Source organism: Leiobunum rupestre, chromosome 11 (assembly GCF_980474605.1).
Source record: "Leiobunum rupestre chromosome 11, qqLeiRupe1.1.hap1, whole genome shotgun sequence".
Taxonomy (NCBI): domain Eukaryota; kingdom Metazoa; phylum Arthropoda; class Arachnida; order Opiliones; family Sclerosomatidae; genus Leiobunum; species Leiobunum rupestre.
The window spans coordinates 6565136-6592210 of NC_143394.1; the positions used below are offsets into that span (position 1 = coordinate 6565136).

At 34.9% G+C, this 27075-nt stretch overlaps 1 protein-coding gene across 1 annotated transcript in view; it reads left to right on the plus strand.

Annotated features, from left to right (window-relative positions):
• LOC149921227 (ADAMTS-like protein 4) overlaps positions 1–27075 on the plus strand; it is a 226621-nt gene that overhangs the window by 37038 nt on the left and 162508 nt on the right. The window lies entirely within an intron of this gene.

Below are 27075 nucleotides of genomic sequence, written 5' to 3' on the forward strand. Positions count from 1 at the left end.
ATGTTACGTATATTTTACATCATAAGTTCAAAAATTATCATACCACTTAACATACCTATTTGTGACTAAATTCAAAGCAGAGCCTTAAAACACATTGTCGGAAACAATAACGCATATTGAGAGTATACGAGTCGACCCGCATTACATCAGCAAGAAACAGTAGCGCCATCTTCCGAGGATTTTTTTAATATTTTTCCTTGACACTATTACTTAACTTAAGTAATTATTTAAATAGGTAAAATAAGCTATCATTAAAGTTGCACCAACATATATAGTTAAATATAGTAGAAACTAATTATAAATGTAGTAATGCCCGGGGAAATGAAAGATGGTGTCGTACGTTCTCAGGGACCTAAAGACGTTTTTGTTTAAATTTACTCCGCGACGTAGGGGAAGGCAGGGCTTCGTTACGAAACTACCTTTTATTTATCAGGTATCTTTTCAGAAACGAAATAATGAAAGATTAAAGTCGCAACGAATGCTAAGCCTACTTAGTTATGTGGCCGAAAGGGATTCGACTACTAACTCCAAACCGCATTAGCTAATTAGAAAGTCTACTTGGTCCACTAGATAATGCTTTTTCAATCTAGTAAAGGCCCATGTTCAATGGTGCCACGTAATGGATCATGGCGATTTCAACAAAGAGTATAAAAACTACGTAACCTAGAGATATAATGACGGTCGAAAGCAGTAAAGGAAGTTGTAGCAACCGGGGGGGAAGGCACTCAGTGAATTTACACTTCAAATTTCGGTACCGCAGCGCCACTACGGCAGTATTTAGTACAATAAATAATAAAACCGGAGAAAAATGGCAGTTATGGTGTTGCGGAGGTGCTAAATTTGGCATTTTGGATATTTAATTGTCGAATATCTGTCAATTCAAAAAAGTGACAGTAATTGGTTACTGTTTCGTGATTTTTTTAGTTAGAATTTGTGGATTCGTTGTTTCGGTGTTTATTTTCAAAAAGTGAAGAATAAGGCGTTTGTTCTCTAACGTTGCCAAGTCCTAAAGGTAACCAATTCCTTAAGGAATTTTCAAGAATGTTGAACTAAATCAAAATGATTGCCACTTAAAACTGCCGTAGTGGCGCTGCGGTACCGAAATTTGAAGTGCAAATTCACTGAGTGACTTCCCCCCCGGTTGCTACAACTTCCTTTACTGCTTTCGACCGTCATTATATCTCTAGGTTACGTAGTTTTTATACTCTTTGATTTCAACACAAAAATTTCGGTTTGTAACATATCCGGGTATAAATGTATTTCGTATTTTATATTAGGTTAAACAAAAGATTTAAAAAAAAATGCATTTATATCAACTACTATACTTTATTAAAATGTATCTTTGTAGATAAACTAAATTTAATTGAATTTGAATTTGTAATTAAATTTAATTCGGATTAATTTAAATTTTAGTGTACATTACCGTGGTTATCAAAATTATTAATCAATTTGTCAAGTAAAATATGCTTTAACCTAGTAGTAACAAACACCAGGAGAACGCAGCTAGCCTTTGAACACGCTAACGCAGTGTTGTGTACAAATTTCATTGGACTTTTGATGGGTTGCGTTCTCCTTCTGTGGGGGCTGTGTTTGTTGCTCCTAGCTTTACCAAAACAAAATAAAAATCGATTTAAAACAATAATCCTATTTAATTCAAAAATCAAAAGCTCTGTTAGGATACTTATATTAATATACTTTTGTTACTATATTCTAAATTCTTGGCGTCAACTCTCACTCGGGAGCTTGTTCATAATCGGCTTAAAACATTTCCAACGACGTCGTAACCCATATAATATCCATTGGGCTGGATACATTTTTATGGCGATTTTTCTAAACTCTTATCCGGTTGTTACTGATTCCATTTCCGAACGATCTGAAGTTTTTTTGCGTCATTTTTTTAGTTTTAAGTTCAGTCGTTCCCCTTGCGGTTCGCTTTGCCTTCTTCGTGGACGTCTCGGGGGAAAGTAGATAAATGGCTGGCTCCGTTTTTTCACCGAATCGATTGCTTTATTTCACTTTGAAGGATTTAAGTCACTCGGATGCTTCCCAACATGTTTTATTTTTTATTTTCAGCTGCTGAAATGAGCATTTAAAAACGCGATGAAATATAGAATGGCCTATTATTAAATGTATTCGCTCTGCTTACTTGCATATTTTGTAGCAGATTCTATTATCACCAAAAGTAAGTTAAAATTACTAGTAAGTAACTGGTCTTAAGGGCATGATATCATAAGTAACACAATAAAATAAGTATAACTGGCCTTAAAGACATGATATCACAAGTAAAATAATACCAATAAGTCTAACTGGCATTAAACGCATGATATTATAAGTAACATAATACTGATAATTATAACTGGCCTTAAAGACATGATATCACAAGTAACATAATACTGATAATTATAACTGGCCTTAAAGACATGATATCACAAGTAACATAATACTGATAATTATAACTGGCCTTAAAGACATGATATCACAAGTAACATAATACTGATAATTATAACTGGCCTTAAAGGCATGATATCATAAGTAACATAATACTGATAATTATAACTGGCCTTAAAGGCATGATATCATAAGTAACATAATACTGATAATTATAACTGGCATAAAAGGCATGATATTATAAGTAACATAATACTGATAAGTATAACTGGCATAAAAGGCATGATATTATAAGTAACATAATACTGATAAGTATAACTGGCATAAAAGGCATGATATTATAAGTAACATAATACTGATAAGTATAACTGGCATAAAAGGTATGATATCATAAGTAACATAATACTGATAAGTATAACTGGCATAAAAGGCATGATGTTATAAGTAACATAATACTGATAAGTATAACGGGCATAAAAGGAATGATATCATAAGTAACATAATACTGATAAGTATAACTGGCATTAAAGGTATGATATCATAAGTAACATAATACTGTTAAGTATAACTGGCATTAAAGGTATGATATCATAAGTAACATAATACTGTTAAGTATAACTGGCATTAAAGGCATGTTATTATAAGAAACATAATATTGATAAGTATAACTGGCATAAAAGGCATGATATTATAAGTAACATAATACTGATAATTATAACTGGCCTTAAAGACATGATATCACAAGTCATTTAAAATTTGAGCGAAATTTTATAACAATATTGCCGGTTTAAATTAAATTTCTTCGTAATTAAAATAAGTAAAAAGAGTTGGTCAATTCATTTCAGTTAAAAGTGACATTGATCGATCGAAATCTGTATTATATAATTTGATACATCCACTTTATATTAAATGAATAACACAATTATTCTAAAAATAACGAAATATATTTTCGGTAATTTGGTTACAATAATCTAATTTAATCGTATATCTTATTCACCAAAATACTTTCTGATCAGCAAATTTGCTGAGGAAAAAATATTTTTGGTTATCGTTTTCTTTATTTTTGACTACGCCGATAAGTTCTGGCGCCAAATCGACTTAAAATAGAGCAGTTTAAAAAACAACCGAAATTTCCTAGTCAATCAAAATGCAATTATTTTATCCTTTGATAAATCTTCGCCGCCTAATTTCGTTAAAGTCGGCTAAATTGGCACAAACCCCAATCATTATAAATTTAATTTCACTTAGTTATTAGTCAGACCAGGCTGGTTTGCTTCTCGAAATCAAATCATATAAATGAGGAGCTAGTCCTTTCTCAAGATGGTTTTTGAAGAAAGTCATTTTGAGGGAGACATTTTCTTCTTTTCAGTCCTTAGAATTTTATTTCCCGCTTCAAATGGAATTATGGTGTTCCCCTCTGGCTCATCTCATCTTGAACTTCCCCATCCCTGCTCCCGAGATTCACTGCTTTTCCTCATCCTAATTCGAGTCTTCATCCTTTGCTAAATTACAGAAAGAGGCTATGCGTGAAAGCCACTGATGGGCATTTTCGAAAAATTTACGCTCAACTCGCGCGTTGCTCACTCTAATTTACTCTCACGCTCTATTAGACTATTACTCATTAGCACATTATAGGATTTTGAATAATAAATAGATTTTAAAATGATCTTTTCGAGATTTAAATTGATTGTGGTATTTATTTATTATTCCCAAAAGAATTATCGGTTTCCTAGAAAAACAATTTGATCTTAGACAATTATTGTCCGTGTGAATTTCGGATTTAATAGGACTTACAACATGATTTACAAAATTTTCGAGATACATTTTCTAGTACGTGTAAACGATTTGATATCTTATCTCTGCGCTGGCTCAATTTTCTAAATAAAATGACTCATTCACTTAATATTATTAATTACAATTACATAACTTTGATCGTCTCATCTCAGTTATGAAGTTATAGATTCCGTTCATCACACTCTCACGCACGTACCGATAAACGGTGGTAAAATTAACGATAAACTGAACGTTCTAGAAGTCAATAAGTAGTTCAATGGTTTGTTGCCAATGGCGACCGATTTTTAGCTTAATTATCGTAGCGCCAAGTAACGAAGTGAGAAGATTTATGATAAATTTGCATAATCTTCTCATGCTCACAGATACGAGCATCTAAATTCGCTCACTTTGAAAGTGAAAGTTTCATCATATTACCATAAGTTCATTTAGTGCTAACCTTTGTCAACGCGTACCCTCCATGTCTCCTTTGAGAGCATTAAAGGGAATTTATGGCTTACGTTAACTACGGTTCATTACCTCTTGCTATTAGTACTCTAAATTGACTCATTTTATCAGTATGCTTCGTACGACTTATGAATAAAGAAACGCTCAACGTTCATCTTCCCGCTCAGTTCATCTCCTCCTAGTCCCTCACAAATGAGTGGAGGGTGCCCACCTCGGTACGCGTGAAGTCCAGACAGAGTGTTATCTGGGACCGGTCTCATTTTTAATGGAGTTATTATTACCCAGGGAGGAATTATGGTCTCCCCTGGCTCTTTATTTTTCAAGATTTGCTCCTCGGGTACTTTCGAGAATGATCTAAGTCTGGGGAAGCCTAATTAGTTGGCTCCGAATTGTCCTTGCCAAGATACGCTTTGTCTTTCATGGCTCGTTTTATAATTTGCACGCGTATTGAATAGAATTTTCTTTTCTCATTTACTTGATGGTTTGGTGATGTCCTACTGTATCTTTTTTAATATTCAAATTAGTGCAGAGTTTTAGTAATATATCTTGTAATATTATTATATTATACAATTATTATAATATTATACCATTATTATATTATACCATTATTATATTTTACCATTATTATTACATTACACCATTAGTATTACATTACACCATTAGTATTACATTACACCAATATTATTACATTACACCAATATTATTACGATATACCATTTTTATTACGTTATACCAATATGATAACGTTATACCATTATTATTACGTTATACCCTTATTATTATTACGATATACCATTATTATTACGATATACCATTATTATTACGATATACCATTATTATTACGTTATACCATTATTATTACGATATACCACTATTATTACGATATACCATTATTATTACGATATACCATTATTATTACGATATACCATTATTATTACGATATACCATTGTTGTTATTATATTTGAATTACCAGTTCAATTTTTAACTAAATATTTTGCAGTGCGTTTCGCATCGGAGAAACTCCCCAGTGTGTTTTTTTTTTATTCAAGGAAGAAAGGGCTGATTTGAGTCTGAGAAGACCGCGAGCCCGGCGAAACACCATCTGATTAATCAGGGCGAGATATGTGTAACGGCCACGCCAACGGGGGGATACGTGGGGACAGGGGTGGGGACACCCGTGGCGGAAGTATTCCGACCACCCGTTGGGGAATTGGTAGTCGTCCTCACACGACCATCCACAAATTCTGCCTCCCGGACGCCTGGGATTACAGGAGTGAGCCACTACTCCCGGCAACTCCCCAGTGTTGATTCTCCGCCAGCCTTAAAAATGACCTTTGGTTATTTGTGTTAGTTAATTTTTAACGCAACCTTTTTTCGATAAGTTTTTCTAAATGGTACCTTGATTAAAATCCTTTTATGCGATATACAAAGGTCGTGGAGCCTAATTGTCATTTTTGTTAGCTTAAACAATTTTTTTTAAATTAAATTACGGGTGCTTTTGCTTAGACAAGTTGATACATAAACTGAAACGATTGTCAAGATTTCTACGTTGAGTTTGCTTTTTAAAATTTGAAATTAAAAGGAGTATAAACTTCCACATTTATGGTGGATCAACGAATTTCAAGTTTTGGCCACCAGGTGTAAACCGTGTAACAGAAGCGATGATTGGTGTTAGTTACGTTAAGAACAAGTTGGAGCGCGTTTTAGCGGATGATTTTTGATTTAGTTCATAGTCCCTTTAAAATACAGTTCTAATACCAGAGTTTGGTCAATATAAAAAATCATGTGTTTCAAGTGAGTGTAGGGAGATTTTGGCTCACTTGGACTTAATGCCGCTAGATGTCTTGGGTCTAAGGTGGTGCCTTGGGTATTAGCCTAGCTGATTAATATTACTATTGGTATTATTATCCCTAAGTATAAAATTAGTCATTGATTTAATATTATCATAAGTAACATATCATTTTTAAGGATGTTGGGGTGGTGGAGTGGTTAGCAAGAGGAGCCGGGTTTGATCCCAGCTTGTGGCACTGGGTGAAAACTCGGAACAGCTCCTTCCGCGTTGAGTTTACAAGTTCTCTCCCCACTGGTTTAAGGGGTTTTTCCCCGAGCTCTTCGGTTTCCCCTATCCATATAAACTTGTTGAGGTTAACGGTAATAGTGAGTGTAGGGAGTTGTTGGCTCGCGTGGCTTGACGGACTTGCCACCACCCTCCTACGCATTGTAACCCGGCCAATCGAATTAATGGCTTTAAAAGTCGCTTGATGACTTAAGCCTAAGGTAGTGCTGAAAATTATCATTAAAATTGCGTAGATTATCACCGAACTGATTTTCACAGTTATCGTGCAATCCAGGTTTAGTTCAGCACAGGGCCCCTACTGTCTCAAATATGCCCAAATAGAAATATAATAATATACTACTCAGTTCCGTTGCGTCAGGGAAAACAGGGAAATCAGGAAAAAGTCAGGTAATTTTAAAATGGGCATAAAAAGTCAGGGAAAGGTCAGGGCATTCAATTTAATAGAAAAAAAAACTCTTTTAAGATAATTTTACTCTAGATCTATGACAAATTCTGTTATTAATATTTAGATCCTTGAAAGGTTTTTTAACGTTGAAATATTTTTTGTACTGAAATATAAGTTAATTAAACTTATAATGTTCTGATAAATGTAAAAGCTAAAAACTATGTAATGTTGGCCTTAAAAAGTCAGGGAAAACCTGGAATTTCAATCCGATAATATTGTGGTAACCCTGCTTATGTAAATCAAATTTCAAAGCTCGGCGAAGTGATTCAATGAGAAACTTCAAATACATATAGATCGATTTTAGCCAACACTAGCTGAAAATGTAGAGGGCAATAGTGTTCTCTAAAGTGGCGAATATTGGAAACGAATCACGCGAATGAAATTTAGCGTGAAAGCGGCGCTTGGCGTGGGAGGCCCCTGTCGGGATTTCTGGAAAGTAATTTTTAATTTGATATTTTCCGGCTTTTCGTTGTCGGGTTTCGAGTGGAGAGTAGCGGAAAGAAAAGCTGGGAAGTTTCCTCGAATTGGGCACGTTTCGCAGCGCCAGAATTAACGGCGTGCCGAAAGACTCGATCTCAAACTCGCTCTCTACATTTACCGCGTACACACGATGGATTACGATTCGAAGACGCCTTGCCACAACTGGCTTATGGAGTCGTTGTAAGTGTCCGCGCAATTTGTTTTTTGATAAATACATAGAGATTATGCCCGTACAAAAAACCGTGCATAGAACGCCTAATTTCTACATCTATTGTTTATTCAATTGAATTTTCTAGACATTTTGTTAGTGAAATTGAAATTAATTTTAAAATTTCTAGACATTTTGTTAGTGGAGTTGAAATTTATTTTTAAATTTCTAGACATTTTGTTTGTGAAATTGTAATTTATTGTCAAAATTTCTAGGCTTTTTGTTTGTGAAATTGAAATTAATTTTCCAATTTCTAGACATTGAAATTGAAATTTATTTTGAAAATTTGTTTGTGAAATTGAAATTTATTTTGAAAATTTGTTTGTGAAATTGAAATTTATTTTGAAAATTTGTTTGTGAAATTGAAATTTATTTAAAAATTTTAGACTTATGTTTGTATTATTGAAATTTGTTTTCCAAATGTTTAGCTTTTGTTTGTGAAATTGAAATTTGTTTTCCAAATGTTTAGACTTTTTTGTGAAATTGAAATATATTTCCAAAATTTCTAGACATTTCTTGTGAAATTGAAATATATTTTCAAAATTTCTAGACATTTATTTTCAAATATGAAATATGATTTTGACATATTTTGGTTCCATAGGGTGATCATCCTCAAAATAGAAATCTCTAAGCTTCCTGTAGAATCAATAGTTAACCGCCAGAGGTTTTCTCTAATTCAAATATTTTAGGGCTGCCCCGGACCCCTTAAAATTGCAAGATAGGCCAGGGCCTATTTGACCTACCTCCTAACGCCACCACTGTTTCTGAATCGTTTAATGTCAACAAGATCTAGCGCCAAACACCTGGAATTTGCGTCATTTTAACACGGTATCCAATTGCCATGCAATCGGGCACAGTTGACCAACTTCTTAATACTATCACTTCGCCCAGATTATAATCCTGGGATGCTATTCTGTAAAAATCAAAAATTACAAAAAAATCATGTTTTTTTCAAAAATTACCAGAAAAGGCTGTTATCGAAATATCAAACTATCGATAGAATTGGTCAAATTCCAAATTGTTGCGGTCTCTAATGCCAACGTAAGTTATTTTAATGAAAATTATGAAATGCTTCGATGGTGCCAATTTCAGTCTTGACCACCAAAAGTGAACTGATATTTTACGTCCGTTTAAGCATTTAATTTATGATTTGACTAAAATACCGGATATTGCGTATAACATACGGCCACTACTTAAAATTGAACTTACACAATCGATAGTTTAATATTTCGATATCCACCCCTTCGGCACACGCGCATTGCCATTTTTGACGGATCGAGATAGGTTTGTCATTTTTGATTTTTACAGCCCAGATGGAAAATCCAAAATCTCGAGATTGCCTCGTGTAACACATCGAACTCATTCTTAACCGTGCAAAAGTCAGTGATACAAATCGTACAATCGTGTAAAGTTTGCCCTAGAATTTAACCCTGTAACTCCATCTATCGGTTAAAATCCGTACGAAGTCTAGCAATGTGGCTTTAACATCGAAATGGATGGAATACATATTTTCCGTTTTAGTGGGGAGAAACGCGGTTATTTTTATATTTGGGAATTGCAGTGACGGTGATAAAACAGTGGCTTAGATGCGCTGTCAAAACATTTACGGTCGCAATCATTCTGGGCCAAAATAAAACGCATTAGGACCTTCGGGGTTTCCAACACGCGAAAGCCAACTGCCGCTCCATTGCCAACTGCGACTGTCGCGATAGCCGAATATATATTCAAATGAAAGGGCATCGCGCCAGCCGCACTTGAGTCAAAGATCCGCGCACTGAAAGCCCAAAAGAAGAAAATAGATCTTTCGCCGCGACTGAGTGCTCAAATTATGTAACTGCTATTTTTACCGAATTGAGATTTACATTTTGCTATTGCGAATTAATTAAAATTAATTTTAGAATTAAGGAATATTTAGTTTTTTATATGGGTGATACGTAATAGATTTGTCCACTGGATTCGAACAATGTATTTATTTATAGATTTTAGCGACTCTACCAATGCACATCATGTAATTTAATTTACATTCAAAATAATTTAATTTGGTTAATTAAAAATGACTTACTTTTAGAATAAGTATATTTTGTGACGATTTCAGCTAAAGTAGACAAAGTTTACTACCCTTTATTAAAAATTGTTACTCCAAATTGGGCATAAAAGGATATTTTTAATCTCAAATTGGGCATATAAAGATTTTTGTCATCTCAAATTTCGCATTAAAGGATATTTTTAATCTCAAATTGGGCATATAAAGATTTTTGTCATCTCAAATTTCGCATTTAAGGATTTTTTTCATCTCAAATTGGGCATATAAGGATTTTTTTCATCTCAAATTGGGCATATAAGGATTTTTTTCATCTCAAATTGAGCATATAAGGATTTTTTTCAACTCAAATTTCGCATTAAAGGATATTTTTAAACTCAAATTAGGCATATAAGGATTTTTGGCACCTCAAATTTCGCATTAAAGGATATTTTTATTCTCAAATTAGGCATATAAGGATTTTTGTCATCTCAAATTTCGCATTAAAGGATATTTTTAATCTCAAATTAGGCACATAAGGATTTTCGTCATCTCAAATTTCGCATTAAAGGATATTTTTATTCTCAAATTAGGCATATAAGGATTTTTGTCATCTCAAATTTCGCATTAAAGGATATTTTTAATCTCAAATTAGGCACATAAGGATTTTCGTCATCTCAAATTTTGCATTAAAGGATATTTTTAACTCAAATTTGGCACAGATCGATATATTATCTCAATTTTGGGCATAAACGGATATTTTGAAATTTTGGCCTAAAAGTATATTTTTAAAATTTTGGCCTAAAAGAATATTTTAAAATTTTGGCCTAAAGGGAAATTTTTTAAAATTTTGGCATAAAAGGATATTTTTAACTCAAATTTAGCATAAATCGATATTTTATCTCAAGTTTGGGCATTAACGGATATTTTGAAATTTTGGCATAAAAGGATATTTTTAAAATTTTGGCATAAAAGGATATTTTTAAAATTTTGGCCTAAAAGGATATTTTGAAATTTTGGCCTAAAAGGATTTTTTTTAAAATTTGTCCTAAAAGGTTATTTTTAAAATTCTGTTATAAAATGATATTTCCCAATTTTATATAGGAATATTATATATATTTGTTAAAATATTTTGACTTTTGGCTTAAGCATTTAATGTGATGACAATTGGTACTTATCAGAAACGACAAGTATTAGAATTAAACCTTCTATTAGGTAAACAAAGTAACTCCAATTTTCTCGAAAAGAACATTTTGGGTAATTTTGAGCCGAGGTTGTTCTTGGCCTTTTTTCCCGTTACTGCAAATCCAAAGAAGACGGTTTCCTCCGAAGATTCGCGAGTTGGGAATCCTCAATTGCTCCGAGACCGTGCCTTCACTGAGTATCAAACTAACTTCGTTCCTTTACGCGTAGAAGGCCGTTTAAGGAGGTCAATCGGTTCCGGCGCGCTGAGGTTTCCGGAAAGCTCCTCCGGGATATTGGACAGCGATATTTCATTGAGAAACGTAAATTTCACCTTCTAGTTTTATATTTGTACTAGCTTTGCTTTTTTACGGGGAAAAGGGTTTAGCTTTATTCAATTTAGATTATAACACTAAAGGTCTGTTCTCGTTTCGGCGTGTAAGTGAAAGGCTTTCCTCAAGTTGTGGCTCCATTAGTGGATCGTTTTGGGAAAATATTTAAATAAGAATTTTAAATTGATGAAAACTTTTAGGTGCATCCTATAACTCATTTTAAGCTATAGATTACTCTTTTCCCTCGTGGTTAGTGTAACTAGTTTTAGGTTTATGTAGCATTAGCTAAACATAAATTAACTATAATTATTTTAAACCATATTAGAAAATGGTAAGCTAAAGTTTGAAAAATACTACAAATTTTCTTTTCTCTTCAAATGAAAACACCGGCGTTTGAATTTAACCAGTTTCCCGCGCTTGTCTAGAATACGATTGGTCGTATCTGCTACCACGTGGCGAGTCCGGGTCGAATTTTTTCAAACGCCGCGCAGGTGTGGTTCAACTTTTCTTATCTGATTACCTGAACAATTTACCGTTCAAACGCTGTCAGAAAAAAATATATATTAGAAACTTTCCGCTAGGGTCAAAATATGATTTAGAATTTAATACCTAAAATTAGGTTTATCCGGAATGGCAATTTTTCTACTTTGTAGAATGGGTTTTTTTACTGGAATTTGAGTGTTGCAAAAATGAAATTCGTACTTCGTATGAAAAGTCACGATTCGGTATTTAATAAATCCGGCCTTGAGCAGATGATCTTCTCTGTTTTACATTTCGACGTTTCTCCCCCCCCCCTCACGAACCCCTTCCCTCCTTTTTATCCTCACCTTCATTCGGGTGGGTTTCACGAACCTTATGAAATAGTGATGTCGTCGTAGTATACGAGATTAAATAACGTTTTAGAGGCTAAAGCCTGGTTTTCACTTGGCGGAAAATCACCGACAGAAAGTTCGACGTCGGCGATATGGTTTTCGACGTTTCGCTCACTGTCGGCGTTTAAGCATTTTCACTTGGCGTTTTTTTTGGGCGGAAATAAAGCGATTTTGTTCCAGCGAGTTCGTCGGTTTTCGTCTGATTGTGGAGATTTAAGCCTAGGCCTAAAAATGGATGATTTATCTGATCATAATAGTGAACTATTGATTAAAGCTCATGTAAGCATTTTAAATTTAATGTTATTTTACATGATCTATCGTGTTCAAAGAAATATGAGTTACGAAAGATCGGTTTGTGTGAAAGAAACATACTGGAAAAGAAGGCAACAAGGGTATCATGAAAAAAAAACACGTTAAAAAAATTCACAGAAAAGCATTAACCATCCCCCCTGACGTCACAGTCACCTTTCGAAAATGGTTTTTGATTGGTTGAAAAAGAGCGAAATCGGCCAACTGAGCGAAAAAAATAGAAATGAAAATCGCCACACAAAACCGAAAACCGACGGAATTTCCGTCGACGCCGGGCTTTTTCGCCCAAAAACCGCCAAGTGAAAACCAGGCTTTAAAAGTGCATGAAGAAGTTTAAACGGGAATTTTCCGTCCTGGAGAAATGTCGTCAGTTCACCATCCACCCTTACTTACGCGCAAAGCTTAATATCTCTTAGTTTACGATTTCTTACGCAACAAGAACTCATTCATATGTATAGTAATCATAAAACATAAGGTTTAGTTATGTTTTATATTAATCAATGTACCAGATTTGCACCGTTACGGCAAAATAATAAAAATAACAATTACTAGACTAACATCTATTGTAAGTAAGGGTTCCTATGGTCTGGATTTTAAATTAAACAAATATAAACCAAATCGGGTGCTGAAATTTCACGTTTTGGATTTGCTTATCGGTGATTTATAAGCGATTAAATTAGACCAAATATAGGTACTATTTAATAATGTAACTCCTGATAGTAGTAATATCAAATCTTAGAACCTTTCGACTTCTGGTTCCATAAAAACTACGCAAGAAATTTCATATATTGCTGAATCATGTTAAGGCACATTTTCTTATTAAGTTGCGTAAGATTCCATCAATGAAAAAAATAACTCGATTTAATGTATTTTTAACTCGGACAACCTTATCTCAAATGGACCTTAAAATAATATTTAATTTGAAAACGTGTGAAACAACTCGCGTCAATTTGGCCAACTTGTCAATATATCTTTAATTAGTGTAAAATCGCGAAATGTAATAATTTTCTCTGGCTACTACATTTAGTTCCCTTCTTTTAATGGCACCGGTATTTCCAGTAGGCTCTTTATCGTCGTTATGCCCATGGGCTAATTAGACTAGTAATTATTCTTCATTTGTATTCGATCTTTGGCTACCATGTAAATGAGATCAAAGTAATGACCGAACGTGTTTCGCCTTATTTGCTTAGCTTTCGAAAAGGCGACTTTTAATTGAATGTTTGACCGTTTCGCAGAAAAATTTCGTTCGCGATGAGCACGTAACGTTGAACGCTGCACTCTGGCTTCGGGCGATATTTTACCGCCTTTTTTCATTTTGAATCGTTTTGTAGGGTTACTTTTTTAAGGGGTTAAATTAATGTTTATCAATAATCGTCTGGAACCTAATCTGAATAATCATTACCTTCTTGTCTTTGCCTTTGATTTATTGGCTTCTGATTCAGTGTTCCTAGAAAGTCATCTTTTTGGAGAAAAGTCCAAGCCAGACTGGCCAGTGGAAAATAGTGGCAAATTGGCAAATAGTGGCAAATAGTGGCAAATAGTGCCATAGTGGCTAAAAAAGAAAAATTGCATTTTAAAGCAATGTAATTGGAAGATTTCTATGGCAAATATGTCTTAGTATACACTGAACCTACAATGTTAGAATTAATTATCACAAAAAATTAAGACTATTCTAATGTTAATCGAAATCTGACCATCCCTACGCATATATATATATTTACCTTAAGTAGCCCAAATTTGAAATTTCTCGATAAAATATTTTGTTATTATTATTTTATAATTTTCTGTCGTAAAAATATTGGCCACTTTTGGCCAGATTGGCAACTAAATTAACTATTGTCCAGGCCGGAATTTTCCACACCATTGTCCATCTAGCATTTTCCACCTCGGAGCTCAAAGCCATTTGACCGTAAAATATCATGGCGCACACTTTTCTAATTGAAACCAAGTTTCTAACCTAAGCGGTTCTCGAGATAATTTTTAAATGACTTAATTGAAGACATGGTTCAAGATCATTTAAATATTTCGTTTCAAATGCCCCCTCGCTTGATCTATGGCACCTGAAAATATCTAATTCGTACTAAAAATAATTTGGGATTTATTAACACTGGATATTTTTTTGTTTACAAAAGCCCGGAGTTCATCACTCTGTCACAGGGTGTTCCAAAAATCAAGACTAAAAATTTAATCATGATTTAATCTTTTTTTATCTTTATAAAAACAAAGCTACAGATGTAGTTTTAATAAAATTTAATAATGATTTAATACTACCATTGCTACTTGTAAATGATTTGTTCAGAATTGAAATTGAGTAGGTTTTAAAAGCTTGGTTTCGAGTAGCTTAGTAGCGTCCTAAGCGCTATCTGTTGCAATTCCCGCGAAGCTAAGATTGAATTTAATAAACCTCCCTGTAGCATGACGAAATTATATGAACCCACAAAAATGAATGGCAAGCAATGAAAATGAAATACGGCGAAAGTTCATATGAATATGAACTTTCACGGGTTTAAACCGAGGCGAGCGCCTTAGCTGCTAGGGCTCGATCGGTCGTCATGGTGACAGACGGGAATCTGGATTTAGTTCGGATGAGGGCGCTGAAATTACTAGATGTTGCTTTGTGACCAAAATTTAATCCCCCATTCGCCAATATCACTAACTAGAACCAAGAATGGATTTATATATAAGGTTCACACTTACCCCGAAAATCTCTTCGTTTTAGAGAACTAGTTGCGAAAACCAGCCTGAGAAATCGGTTCGTGTTGGTTCGCGAAGCAACTCGTCCAAGTCGGTTCGCTTATAGAATCGCTTTCAAAACGACAAGGCGGGGAAGTCAAATTGCTCGTATTTTCCAAAATAATGGGAATAAAATTCTAAATAATGTCCAATAATATTACTGTTTGTCAAAATTGCCCCGCCCTGGCCCGACTACACCACTGCTACTAGATCGATACGAAAGTATTATTTTAGTAGTCTTTACATTCTTTTGCAGTTGGGGGAGCTACGGCATACGGCCTTTGCCCCGGTGCTTTTTTCAAAGGCAGGGCCCCGCCCCGCCTTGGTTTTTCCATTTTGCCTGGGCGCCCCTTGCTTCTATTTCGTATATCATTTTTCTGGAATAAAGGGTTTGTGAATTTATGATAAATTTTGCCCGTAGAAAAATACCACAACAATTTCAAATCGTTACCTCGGCACGGCCAGCTTCGATCACGCTAAAATTCGAAGTTGGACGTACTTTTATAGCGGTCGGTACAGCCAACTTCTATTTCGCGCGTAATCGAAGTTGGCTTTTCCCAGGTAAAGCCCCGGTTCTTTTTATTTTAGGACTACACCACTGTCTAGCAGCACATCTTCAGTGGCGTACCTAGAGCTTTTGACGCTCGGGGCGGATCACGAATTTGCCGCTTCTCCGAATTTCCAAAAGATCAATCGTTTAATAGTTAAAAGCAGTAAAGCTATGATACTATTTTTAATTATTTACTGGATAACTTGTGCATAGTACTCAATTAACAAATAATCACACCACTGTTGCACAATAATACCTTTATTAAGAAACGCAACGTAACCATTACTAAAATCGCCATTTGAAAATGCCACCTGGGGCGGAAAACATAAAAAAGGTTTTAATTCCATGATTAGTCGAATATTGTTTGCAAATTCAAATAAAGCGGCATTTTCACCTCATTTTTTTTAATCTAAAAGTAAAACTAAACCTCTACACTAGCTTTAAATTGATTAACAATGTAACACCATTAATGTTTTGTAGTATGTTTACTGTTTTTAGACATTTTATATCGATAAAAAGTAAAACACATAAAAACCCTTCAAAAGTAATTTATGTTTCAATATTTTATTTTTCGGATTTGCGGAAAATACGGTCTCAACGAATCAGATATTTCGTTGAGCGTTACTGAACGCAGCCAAAGTCGCGTATTCTCCGTAAACCTCCATACATCCTTGGTAGAACTTACCTCTTCCCTTTGTAACCGTGAAAAAGTTGATTTCGAAATATCGCGAGAAAAATATAACTTTTATCGACTAGTGCCTTTTTCCGGCTTCTCCTAATTATCCCTTAAAATAATGCCCGTACTTAAAAAACACCCGAAAAAAGTTCTTTTTTTGCATAATGAGCGTCAAATTTAACGCGTTCGGGTCCTTTTTGGTCGAATCTCTCACGCGACCTGTCTTAAAGTTTAAGTCTTTATCTCATTATCCGCGCGCTCTTGGAAAAAGCGCGCCGCGAATGTCAAGAAAAAATCTCACTGAAACTAAGCAGAAAAGAATTTAGTGCCGTCACTCAAATTCTTTCTCTTGTTTTCTACTTGCACTCCAGAGAGCGGCGACGTTATATTCGCATTTCGTCCCCAGCCCTTCACTTCGACGGACGTATAGTCATAACCCCCATGCAATATGGAAACGTAATTTTTGGATGTTCGATTTTGGGATTTTAGCACACGGTTCAGTTGAAATATTCTTCGTTTAATAATTAGTGAATTTCAATAAAGAAAATTAGAGGGGTTATGCCATCGTTCGAAAACGTGTAGGGGTAACTTGTAGGACGTACAATTGTTTGTATAGCCTGCATCTCCTGCAAGTGCGCTGGCGGAAAAATACTAAATTTGGATCCCACTGAATTTAAAACACATCCAGTTTGAATGTAATTTTGATCATGGGATAAAATAATTTTTATCGTGGGATAAAATCATTTTGATCGTGGGATAAAATCATTTTGATCGTGGGATAAAATCATTTTGATCGTGGGATAAAATCATTTTGATCGTGGGATAAAATCATTTTGATCGTGGGATAAAATCATTTTGATCGTGGGATAAAATCATTTTGATCGTGGGATAAAATCATTTTGATCGTGGGATAAAATCATTTTGATCGTGGGATCAAAATATAACACATTTTGGATTGTAATTTTCCATTCAATTCAAGTTTGTATCTAATAATAATAATAATAATAATAATAATAATAATAATAATAATAATAATAATCAGCTAGGCTAATACCCAAGGCACCACCTTAGGCCCAAGTCATCAAACGACTTATAATGCCTTTAAACAGGTGGCCGGGTTACAACCAGGGCCGTGCAGAGGGGGGGGGCAGGAGGGGCAAAATCCCCGAGGCCCGGGTGAAAAGGGCCCACGAGGGGGGCCCGTAGCTGTAGGGCCCATCGAAGAAGCTCAAGGGGGGGGGTGCAAATCAAGATAACTTGGGAGAAGTTTTCAGGGCTCAAGGGGGGGGGGGTGCAAATCGAAGGGGCCCGCGAGTAAGTTTACCTCTGCACGGCCCTGGTTACAACGCGTAGGAGGGTGGTGGCAAGCCACGCGAGCCAACAGCTCCCTACACTCACTATTACCGTTAACCTCTACAAGTTTTTATGGAAGGGGAAACCGAAGATCTCGAGGGAAAACCACTTTAAACAGTGGACAGAGAACTAGCAAACTCGACGAGGAAGGAGTTGTTCCGAGTTTTCAGCCAGTGCCACAAGCTGGAATCGAACCCGGTTCCTCTCGCTGCGAGGCGAAAGTGCCAACCACTCCGCCTGAAAATATAAGCGACGTCGTAACCATTAGCTTGCCCACCTTGTTCGGTGAATATAATTCGGGGTTCGCTCTAAGTTAGGTTTAATTTTTTGGTACAGAACGGGGTACGTTTAAGGGGACTGAACTGAAAAGAGTCGAGAAGAAAAAGTTTTTTCTATCCAATTAATGGTCTTCCGTTTGCCAGGCCTAATGCGTTTTTAATGGGCCGGCCGACACCGCCCTGCTGGGCCCGTATTAAATAACCCTCGTTGTCCCTAGCGCGCGACCCTGATCTTCTTATTGGAACTCTTCGATTATCTTTCTCGAACTGTTGAGTCGACGCGGCCCCTTGATAGCCGCCTTTCCCTCTTGTCTTTTTAAAATAGATTTCGCAGATGTCTGATTACAGCCGCTTTTAATTAGACAGATTGAGAGACGTACCCTGAAACGCGTACGGGGAACGCGTTGAGACTCTGGTTAAGACTCATCATGAACTTATAAGATTTTCTACATAGGTACGTGGACTGCTTTTGGTGACGTAGCTCTTACGTCACGGTCTCTTACTTTAACAAGTTTTGCAATATCCAAGGCTCCACGTTAGGCCCAAGTCATCTAGCAACTTTTAAAGTCATTAATTCAGGTGGTCGGGTTACAATGCGTAGGAGGGTGGTGGCAGCTAGGAGCAACAAACACAGCACCCCACACAAGGAGAACGCAACCGGTCAAAAGTCGCGCATTTTCTTGTGTACAGTTTTCATTGGTTAAATATTATAGAGAATAAAAACGCGTTCATATGTGCAAGTAAAAATTTATTTATATACACATAAAATATAAATAGTCGACTAGTTTCGACACAACATGGTATCCTTGTCAAGCCGGAAAGAAGTGCGGCGAAAAAGTTATTACACCATATATAAAAGAGATTGATTCCAATGCTACGTCACTGATAACAGCTATTTCGACTAACTTCCATACTTATGGAACTTCTAGACTTATGTTATTGATCAATGGTCTTATAGAATCTAATTTACTCCAAATTCCGTTTGCTAGAACTACGTTAAAACTTAACTCAATTATATGTAAAATTCCTAATATTTTCAACGAAATTAATCCTTCTTTTAAAGAGGATATTAATACTTTTAAAAAAGTCGCGAAAAATTATATTTTATCTAATTATTAATCCAATTGTATTTCCGAACCTACTGTTATTTATTTTTAATGGTTTAAAGTTATATTGTTAATTAATTAATTGACAAAACTGATGTATAATCTATCTTAAGGCTTCAAAGTCGTTTACGACTTAGCCTAGTCCTTCATTGTGTCAAATTAATTAGAGGAATAAAAGAGGGTTAATAAATAAAACATCTCTAGTTATGTTGTTGAACAATTCAATTATGGAACATAGTTATAGCCGTATGTTGTTGACCAATGCACTTATGGAACATAGTTATAGACTTATGTTGTTGACCAATGCACTTATGGAACATAGTTATAGACTTATGTTGTTGACCAATGCACTTATGGAAGATAGTTATAGGCCATCAAATCGAGAGTCAATAGGGATGATAATGAAAAATTCCGTTAACGTATTTAAATTATTTATCTTTGGTTGCTTCGGTTGATTTACTTTCAGTTTCGCCCATTATCATTAACTTTTTCCAAAACTTCCAAATTTCAATATTCCTTTTAAAAGATTGTCCCATTTTAGGCCGAGGAGAATCGTATCGAGGGTACTAGAACATTGATTGTAGAGTTTGCGGGTCCACTTAGGAAATTTAATTGCTTTTAGCCGTTTATTTCTTGGGCTGACATAGAGCCGTATCAGCTGGATTGATGACAACGAGCCGGCGAATCGAGAATGCGAACGGATAATGTGATGAGCATCCAAGTGCACCCCCGAGTATTTCGAACTCTTCTCTCCTCGTTCTTGGCTATTGACCAATACGACACTTCAGAGCGATAGTCAAGCAAGTCGAAGATACTTTACTTTTCAAAGAAATTACAAGCGTTTTTACATAAATAAATAATTAATATCATTCATTTTTCTGAAGTGCATTTCCCATATTAGATTATTATTGGTATAGTTGCAGATTTTAAAGATCTCCTTGTATGAAATTGGTGGTTATTAGACTTGCTCTACTTTTCCTCTCATTTATAAAGCTTAACAGCCTAGCTTCAGTTAACAGTATTTTGTCACTTGTCGGCTTATGGAAATAACGTGTTAAGTGCAATTTTGGTTTTTATACGTTAAATAATAGACAGGTTAATCTAACCCCGGAAAACTAGTAAAGGGAACTTGTAGAAGGTGCAGGCTGTACGCAACAAAGTTACGTCTACACTTCTACAACGTCAACGTTCACGTTTTCGGGTGGTTGATTAACCTCTCTATTGTGGGGTGGCGGAGTGGTTAGCACTTTCGCCTCGCAGCTAGAGGAACCGGGTTCGATTCCAGCTTGTGGTACTGGGTGAAAACTCGGAACCACTCCTTCCGCTTTGAGTTTGCAAGTTCTCTCCCCACTGGTTTAAGGGGCTTTCCCCGAGTTCTTCGGTTTCCCCTTCCATAAAAACTTGTCGAGGTTAACGGTAATAGTTAGTGTAGGGAGCTGTTGGCTCGCGTGGCATGAAGGGCTAGCCACTACCCTCCTACGCATTGTAACCCGGCCACCTGAATTAATGGCTTTAAAAGTCGCTTGATGACTTAGGCCTGAGGTGGTGCCTAGCTGATTATTATTATTATTATTGTCTTATGGAATCTTAGAATTATTTGTTTAACTAGTACTTTGACCTGAAAATTTGGAACATATTTGTGCTATCTAAAGAATCGCCTAATTTCTTGTTATTTTTTTCGAATGCAGAAAGTTAAATTCTATTAAATATTCCAACACTTTTTGACCACAATCAAAATAATTTAAAATTGGTCCCGCATCTTTTCAATTTTAACATTTTCGCGCAGTTATGACAGAAGAGTGTGGAAATAATTTATATTAAATATTGGTCGCTAAGCCTTGGTTCTAAAATCGTGAATGGGTCCAACAAGTTCCGTGCTTTATCTTCACACGGATACATTCGATTGGTTAACTGGGTTGTAGCAAACACTATGGTCTTAAATATACACTGAATTGTATTTTAGTAGGTTTTTGCCTTAAGTTGGCAATTCGACACTGTTGGAAGTATTTCGTCGACTGCCGGTCCATCGATTTCTGTCCGCACTTCAGATTGGTGAGAAATTCGCAGTTGTACTTAATGCCCTCCAGGTGTCGCGGCCATAATACATTCCATTACGTAAAAGTTTTTTAAGTTTATTTTTATCTTCATTTAAACGTAGTCATTCGCTAGTCTGTCGAAATTAGATTTTTTTAGACTTACCTCTTTTCGAAGTTGGGGAAGCTGTGATATTTGCGTGTGATGTTTGTTGTTGATTATACGAGGAAAGAGGCGTGGTTTTTCTTCGAGAGAATCTAAAAAGTTAATTTTATAATCTTGGAACTTAATTTTGGTAATTTATAAATGTAGTAAATAAAAAGTATGTAGAGTTAAAAATAATTTACACAAGCGAAAAAATTGTTTAAAAGTTTTATTCGTTTAACCACGGGTTTATAATAAACGGGTTTTTCCCAACCTTGAATTTTACAATAGTTCTGCGATTATTAATTAGTTCCTTAAAAGTTTTAGTAACTTTTTAAACCTTGCTATAAATTATTTTTGTTTAAACATAACCTTGATACTTAAATATAAGTTGGAGTTATTTTTAATTTTCGATTAAAGTAAAATATAAAATAAAATTTATAATTTTAGGCTTAAAAAGTTTTTTTTTAATAATAATCTGCTAGTCTAGCGACTTTTAATGCTATTAATTCAGGTGCCCTTCATGCCACGCGAGTCCACAGCTCCTTACACTTACTAATATCACTAACCTCTTCAAGCTTTTATGAAAAGGGAAACCGATGAATTCGGTGAAAAACCCCTTTATTGAGTTTTCACTATCTGGGATCACTGTTACTGACTTCTTATTTATCGTCAGATGAAAAGGCCTAAATTAAAGTTCTTAAAAAATACAAGTGGAATTCTTTATTCAAAATTTCCAACTGTGAAACCATCATTATGACCTTTTCAATCTTGTTTTATATTCTGTTACGTCAAATGGCAACGAATTTAATTTAAAGAAATTCTTTTCGAAGATTTTCCTTGATTTCTGCTTCCCGTTTTTGCTCCATGCATCGTTTCGAAGTTTTACGAAAGAATTTGAATTTTTATCAAAGTTCTTAACTTCATATGGATGTATTTTACTGATATGGAAAACCGTTTTTTCCCTCTCAATCGAGTGCTTTTAGTTCCTTCCGAAATATTTTTAAATATTACATTATGCAAAGTGAAAAAAGTGTAAATTTTCAAGTTGGGAGTTTTAAAATTTTTTGTCTTTTTCCAAGAGTTTTTTCGGGGATAGGCAAATAAAGATAGGGCCGCCTGCAATTTGTCTTTTTGACTTTATGAATATTTTAAAAAGCGGCAGGAATTGCAGATTTTTATGAAAACGTTAAAGGTGAACGTCAAATTTAAGTAGTTTTTTTGCGGTGTTCGTTCAATCCAATTTATTTTCTTGACCTAAAAGGCTACCTTTTTTACGGTATAATTTTCTAATGACTGTTTCAATTTTTGATACGGTTTGGGATATTTCAAGCGAATTATTTTTTTTCTTTAATTTCATAATGTTTTTAGTTTAAAATTTAATTCGCTCATTTAATTAGAAACGGATCCGCTCATTTAATTAGAAACGGATCCGCTCATTTAATTTGAAACGGATCCACTCATTTATATTGAAACGGATCCGCTCATTCAATTTGAAACGGATCCGCTCATTTAATTTCAAACGGATCCACTCATTTATATTGAAACGGTTCCGCTCATTTAATTTGAAACGGATCCGCTCATTTAATTTGAAACGGATCCGCTCATTTAATTAGAAACGGATCCGCTCATTTAATTAGAAACGGATCCGCTCATTCAATTTGAAACGGATCCGCTCATTCAATTTGAAACGGATCAGCTCATTCAATTTGAAACGGATCCACTCATTTATATTGAAACGGATCCGCTCATTCAATTTGAAACGGATCCGCTCATTTAATTTCAAACGGATCCACTCATTTAATTTGAAACGGATCCGCTCATTCAATTTGAAACGGATCCGCTCATTTAATTTGAAACGGATCCACTCATTTATATTGAAACGGATCCGCTCATTCAATTTGAAACGGATCCGCTCATTTAATTTGAAACGGATCCGCTCATTCAATTTGAAACGGATCCGCTCATTCAATTTGAAATGGATCCGCTCATTCAATTTGAAACGGATCCGCTCATTTAATTAGAAACGGATCCGCTCATTTAATTTGAAACGGATCCGCTCATTTAATTAGAAACGGATCCGCTCATTTAATTTGAAACGGATCCGCTCATTTAATTTGAAACGGATCCGCTCATTTAATTAGAAACGGATCCGCTCATTTAATTAGAAACGGATCCGCTCATTTAATTAGAAACGGATCCGCTCATTTAATTTGAAACGGATCCGCTCATTTAATTTGAAACGGATCCGCTCATTTAATTTGAAACGGATCCGCTCATTTAATTAGAAACGGATCCGCTCATTTAATTAGAAACGGATCCGCTCATTTAATTTGAAACGGATCCGCTCATTTAATTAGAAACGGATCCGCTCATTTAATTTGAAACGGATCCGCTCATTCAATTTGAAACGGATCCGCTCATTTAATTTGAGTAAAATTTTCTGTGAAATTTCGCCAATAAATCTTCAATAATAAAAATTTTTTGAACTAAAATTATGTTTTCGCAGTCGTTAAAAAAATCCCCCATAATTGAAATTGGTGAAATTTTAAGATTTTAAATTGCAAAATCCTCTGAAAATTCCAAATTTGAGTTAACCTGTATCATAAGTATATAAGAGATATTTGATAGAGAGGTATTATATAGTTACGCGGTGTAATACACTCGACTTACCAGTAAAATGCCTCCCGTTAAAAACTGGCTAGGGCGTCATTTATTTGACCAAGTTGGACACTTCTTTCTTAAGACGATATATGATGTACTTCTGCCCGTATATAAATTTTTCTTCGCCCAATTGACAAAGTAGCTTAACTCGAAGAGGATATTCCACTGAGATAAAGCGTCTAATTTAGGCGTATATCAGACACCGTGAAACGCAAGTAGCCCGTTTGAGATAAGCTATATCCCCCGAAATAAGCGATTCCACTTTGGTGGACTGCGAATTCCCCTTTCTGGGCAAATAGCACTTCAGAGCCGCGGCACGGTCACTGGTCAAGCGGTCAAGCGGGGGGTCTAAGAAGCATTCCTTCCACCAGTCAAATATTGAGGTACAGGGCTAATATACCATTTCTTCCGTTCTTAGATAATGCATTAGGATTGTTTGTTCTTAGCTTCGCAAATTCTTCCAGCGCAAGAATGTGGTGACTCAGTTTTTCACAAAAGGCAAAAGGAATATCGACGCGCCGTCTTGTTGCGTGCCCCCATTTTGTTTTCTGTGTGTTTGAAGTTTGTTTAACGTTTTGCACTTGTTTAAATTATTGGCATTTTAATTGATTGAAGATTTAAATACACTTTGGTATAGTACAAGAAAGAATGAAGGTTAGTTTTAGGGAACCAATGAGATTCCGGGCTGATTTGATTTTGCGTTCTAAATAGTGGTTCCTCGACGAATCTGAAGATGGCGTTAGTGAAAACAAAATTTCGTCTGCTATGACAAAGGTTGAGAATTTTACCCACCTAGATTCTGCTCGTTGTTAGATCAATAACCAAAAAATATTTGTCTCCAATTGCGCCCAAAAGCAAATCTTTTATATAGTATCAAGGGGTCCGACATTTGCAAATTTTGTGAACCGGATTTTGAATCTTAAAGTGATTTCAGAAATAAAACTGATTTTGAGATTTTGGAGTGCAATTTTCGTGTTGATTTCGAGATTTGAGAGTGCAATTTTCGTGTTCATTTCGAGATTTTAGAGCGCATTTTTCGTGTTGATTTCAAGATTTGAGAGTGCATTTTTCGTGTTGATTTCAAGATTTGAGAGCGCATTTTTCGTGTAGATTTCGAGATTTGAGAGCGCAATGCTCGTGTTGATTTCGAGATTTGAGAGCGCAATTTTCGTGTTCATTTCAAGATTTTAGAGCGCAATTTTCGTGTTCATTTCAAGATTTTAGAGCGCAATTTTCGTGTTCATTTCAAGATTTGAGAGCGCAATTTTCATGTTCATTTCGAGATTTTGGGACTGATTTTCGCCTAGATTTCAAAATTTTCTAGTTGATTTCCAGATTTCGAAAATAGTTTTTCGAACGAATGTCGCATCCCTCGTCTACTAAGAAACATCTTGCCCAATTCTCTCCAAAGTAACATTTTAAATTTACTATATTTTCGCACTAAGGTAATCGCTAATCTCGATTTCTTTTTCCCACAAGAAGGGTTCTGTCTCCCCCCGTCTGTTTCCTTTGGGGCCTGTACGCCCAAGTCCGCTACGAAGTAAGGGATGGACTGGCTAAGTAAGGCTGATTTGTATCATTCGAGATGATACTCGGAGATAAGAGTGCAGTTAAGCATTTACTCTTTCGAATGTGGAACGACGCTGCTTATAGCCTGCTTTAGTATTCGTCTCCGATAACAGGGCCCCCAGAGGTCCAATAATTCCTTTAAAATCCTGTATTTTCAAAAATGTCCTATAAAATCCTATATTTTCAAAAATGTCCTATAAAATCCTATATTTTCAAAAATGTCCTATAAAATCCTATATTTTCAAAAATGTCCTATAAAATCCTATATTTTCAAAAATGTCCTATAAAATCCTATCTTTTCAAAAATGTCCTATAAAATCCTATCTTTTCAAAAATGTCCTATAAAATCTTATCTTTTCAAAAATGTCCTATAAAATCCTATCTTTTCAAAAATGTCCTATAAAATCCTATATTTTCAAAAATGTCCTATAACATCCTATATTTTCAAAAATGTCCTATAAAATCTTATATTTTCAAAAATGTCCTATAAAATCTTATATTTTCAAATGTCCTATAAAATCCTATATTGTCAAAAATGTCCTATAAAATCTTATATTTTCAAAAAATATCCTATAACATCCTATATTTTCAAATGTCCTATAAAATCCTATATTGTCAAAAATGTCCTATAAAATCCTATATTTTCAAAAATGTCCTATAACATCCTACATTTTTAGCAAAATCCCCCAAAAGTACTATAATATCCTATAATATTGATATTTTGCCCATTTCAAATCTAGCCACTCACGACGTCAGTTAAATTGCTAGATTTAGCTATAGGATAAATTCCTATACCAAGTCATTCTAGTCCATACTTTTGTTTTTGTTAACATGGTTAGCTAATAGTATATTTTTGTGATAAAATGGTTAAATAGTTTATTTTTGAAGTGAAAATCAAAGATTTATTTCTCTAAATATAGAGTGTGTTTTTAAATGCATAAAGTTAGTAAATTAAATAGCATATATAGTCCTATAAAATCCTATTCTTTTGTTAAACTAGTCCTATAAAGTTCTATATTTTTTGAAAAGTAATCCTATTTTTCCTATAAACAAATTGAAGATTTTATTATGGGCTCTGCGATACGTTGCGACTGAGGCGAGAACTAATTTACGTAAGAAAGAACTTGGGACTGTAGCTCATACAGGGTTTCCACAGTATCTGGAAAACCTGGAAAAGTCGGGGAATTTTGATATGGGCATAAAAATCATGGAAAAGTCAGGAAATTTTAGAAATTAGTCAAGGAATTTAATTTAGATTGCAAATAGGAAACTTTTACTAAAATATAGGGAAAAAAATATTATGAAATGTAATCATTTTAGATTCATCATTATCGTTACAGTATTTTCCAAAAGTATATTTATTTTAGTTATTATAGTTATTCCTTACGTAAATATGTTCATTCTATTGGAGAATTG